This window comes from Phaethon lepturus, unplaced genomic scaffold (assembly GCF_000687285.1).
Source record: "Phaethon lepturus isolate BGI_N335 unplaced genomic scaffold, ASM68728v1 scaffold19463, whole genome shotgun sequence".
NCBI lineage: Eukaryota > Metazoa > Chordata > Aves > Phaethontiformes > Phaethontidae > Phaethon > Phaethon lepturus.
Window position 1 is genome coordinate 26890 of NW_010531410.1, and position 3300 is coordinate 30189.

Sequence of the window (3300 nt, forward strand, 5' to 3'; positions counted from 1 at the left end):
TTCCAAGTTAGTGCAGATAAAAACATCTGAAAGCTGTTGCTTAGGAGCTTGAAACGTTGATAGGAAGATCTTTCTGAATATTGTCTGCATTGACCATACCAAGCGCCCAGAGATCATGCTCTAATAAAGCCTGTTGGAATCAAAAGTCTACACTAGCCTGGAAGAATGTCTAAAATAACTGATGTTATGAACCAGCAGGGAGCTAATTGATTTCTTCCTTAATGGGACCATGGCGGCTTAATTACGCTTGCTGAATATGTAATGCAGTATGAGATCCCAACTATTACTTAAGGTATAAAGACCCTTCACTGATCACAGAACTTATTTCCACATAGGTTTTACTAAACCATACACTTCAGAAAAAATATTTTTGTATTTCTGTGAAGAGACATTTTTATCCCCAACTCTAAATAGCACCTGAACACCAATTTAAGCCACAAGTGCTTTGTCTGCCAATGAATTCTGCACACACATTTGAGAACTAAGGTGAGATTTTTCTTAAATATATGCTTCCCCCTCTGCCCCCCACACTGCCATCAAATTGAAAATATGCCACTATGGGCTAACTTGCAATTGCAAGTATTACCAGGATTTCAGGAATCCCAAACAGGAAACCTAGAAAAACATAGAGGTCACCTATGGTGAGTTACCCCAGACAAGTCCTCCAGTCCCCCTTCTCAAAAGAAAAACAACTAGGCTTAGATTATCGCATTATTTGTCTTCAGCGAGCTTTTTTTTTTTTTAATATCTAACTCAGTGTCAGGGCCCTGAACCACACCAATGGGCCTTGCAACCTCTTCCCCTGCCCTCCCAAGGGCTTCACCTGCCTGTGTTCAAGATCCAATCTGATACACAGCTGTTTTGCAATTTTGGGTCAGACTGCTGGGAAAAGAACTGGCAGAGGCCTCATGCGGGGCCTCCAGCCCTTGGCTTGGGAGCCACATTTGAGCTCAGGCCCTTGCCTGGGGTGCACTGCAGCCATGCCTGTCCCTGCCCACCTACCTCACTGATCCTGTTCTTAACCCTGACCTACTGACTTGTTTTTCTGCCTTGACCTCAGACCTGCCTCACTGCTTTGGACTTGTCTGGTAATCATCAGATTCTTGCCTGACTCTGGTCCTAATCTTCCTCACAGCAAGTTAAGCCCAGTGCTTTCTGTCTTACCCATCAGAGAGAAAAGATCATCTCCTTTACATAATGACTCTTCAGTATTTGGAGACTTAAGTCATCTTCCATTAGAGCTTTTCGTCCTCTCTGCTAAACAATTAAGTTCTTCCTCCTATCTGTCATGCATCTAGATCTGACAAATCCTCATGAACTCTCAGGTACCCAATTATTTATTTATTATTATACAAATTATCTCCCATTTATGATCACACTATAATCTGTAAGACTTCCTGCAGAATTGACATTTGTCCATTTTACCCTTCTAATCTACCTACCCTGCAGATCATTTCTGCCCTGCACTAACCCACTCAAGTCTACTGTGATGGAACCCAGCACTGGTTCCTTTTCAAAATGTTTCAAATTATGATAATGTACAACAACGTATTTGCAAGTTTTTCCTACCTAGATGTAGTTGACAGACTAAAATATGCATACCCTCTGCAGTGTGCCTATCATTAACATGAACCACTTTGGACTTTGGAAACTCTTTCCTCCCCATGCAGCCTTTCATTACAGCAGAATTGTCAGAATTTTCACAGCAGTAAATTCCAGCCAGTTTCACAACCATCCTGGACCTCATTAGCCTAATTTTTTCACGAAACTGACATGTAAGAATGTCCTAAGTGTTACTAAAAAAAACAGTATCACCAAATGACTTACAGCTTCTACCCTAATCACAAGGCCTCTATCGGATCATGGAAAGAATACATTTGTCACAGTTAGCACCCATCATTTCAAATTAAAGTCAGTTGTCATGCCTCTATTTTCTTCCAAGCACTTATGAGCAGCCTGTTTGAAAACTCCAACTTATTCAATTCCTTTCTAAGGTCTTTTGCAACTTCTGAAGCAATGGCCTCACAGTCAGTGCCTTAACTGTCATGGTATGTTATAGTATAACATACACTGAAACAAGAAAAGATTCAACAGAAACAAAGACCACATCCTAGGGCATCCATATAGAGAAGTTAAGCTTAGGTTGTACAATTTGTGATACACAAGTAGGTAAAAGGTCCATGAAGGAAATCTCTGCAATTCAAATGCTTTGAACAAGATTCTGCGTGTTCTGAATTTAGGACAATCACATTATTTTTGTACTATATACCCAAAATGAACCTTAGTTTAAATATCAGGACACGCGCTTCATCTCCAAAAGAAACCAAATAAAAACCAGACTTGATCTTTTGGGTCAGCTCAAGCTGTTTGTTCCAAAGTTTAAGATTTCTTAAAAGGAAGAAGTCCCAAATTGTTGCACATACTCAGTTCATAATTACCTATTTAACAGTGTGATGGTAGAGAGAAGAAGAAAGAAAGAAAAGAACACAAGCTGATCCTACATAGCATGTTCCCATTGTCAAAAGCACATGTATCTGCTGAAGTGACTATTCATTGGCAGGGAGTTCAAATATGACCAGTGGAATACAATGTAACATGAATACATAGTTATAAAAACATAACCAGGCATGACAGCAAGAATAGCTTTTTATAGACTTTCTGTTATATAAAACATTATTAGGATATTTCTTACTGTGAGTGTGCAAAGATTCTGATGAAATTGATTGGAAGAAGTTGTATACTCTCTGATTCTGCAGAAAAGCTTGCGATGTATTTGAAAATAGCTGCCTGAAATTTAAGTGAGAGTTGTTAAACTGTAAGTAATATTCCATAGGAAGAATACAAAAATTTACTATAGTACCACTTAAGAGCAAAGTACGTAGTTCTTAAGAAGTCCAAACACTTGAACTTGTGCATTCAGCGTAAACACTGTTAAATGCTACTTTTGAGCTTTGTTGTTCAGTGCTAGTGTAAGGTTGGAGTACAGCCCGTACAAGAAATTAGTACGATGAATTTTTTTAATTTAAAAGGCATGTGCTTTTGAGCCATCCCAATTCAAATATTTCAGCCACCTTTAACATTTTCTCCTCATTGAAGAGGAGTTTGGACTTAGTCAAAAAAGTACTGGGCTATTTTAACATTTAATTTCCCAAAACAATGCACCTGTTCCTTAAGTATATTTATTTGGTTAAATACAAAGTTGAATTCACCTATAATGTCAGTATTTGTGTGTCATAATTATCTCCAAGAGCAAAGTGTGAGATTCTCAATACTGCTCTGCACTGGTCCAAGTATGTTCCC

The 3300-nt window shown here is 38.7% G+C and overlaps 1 protein-coding gene across 1 annotated transcript in view; it reads right to left on the reverse strand.

The window, feature by feature from the left end:
* Positions 1 to 2795, reverse strand: part of ZCCHC2 (zinc finger, CCHC domain containing 2) — a 16927-nt gene extending 14132 nt beyond the window's left edge. The window contains exon 1 of the mRNA XM_010284553.1: positions 2693 to 2795. The gene's annotated coding sequence lies outside the window, so the exon portion shown is untranslated. The remainder of the gene's footprint in view (positions 1 to 2692) is intronic.
* Between the last annotated feature and the right edge of the window lie 505 nt (positions 2796 to 3300).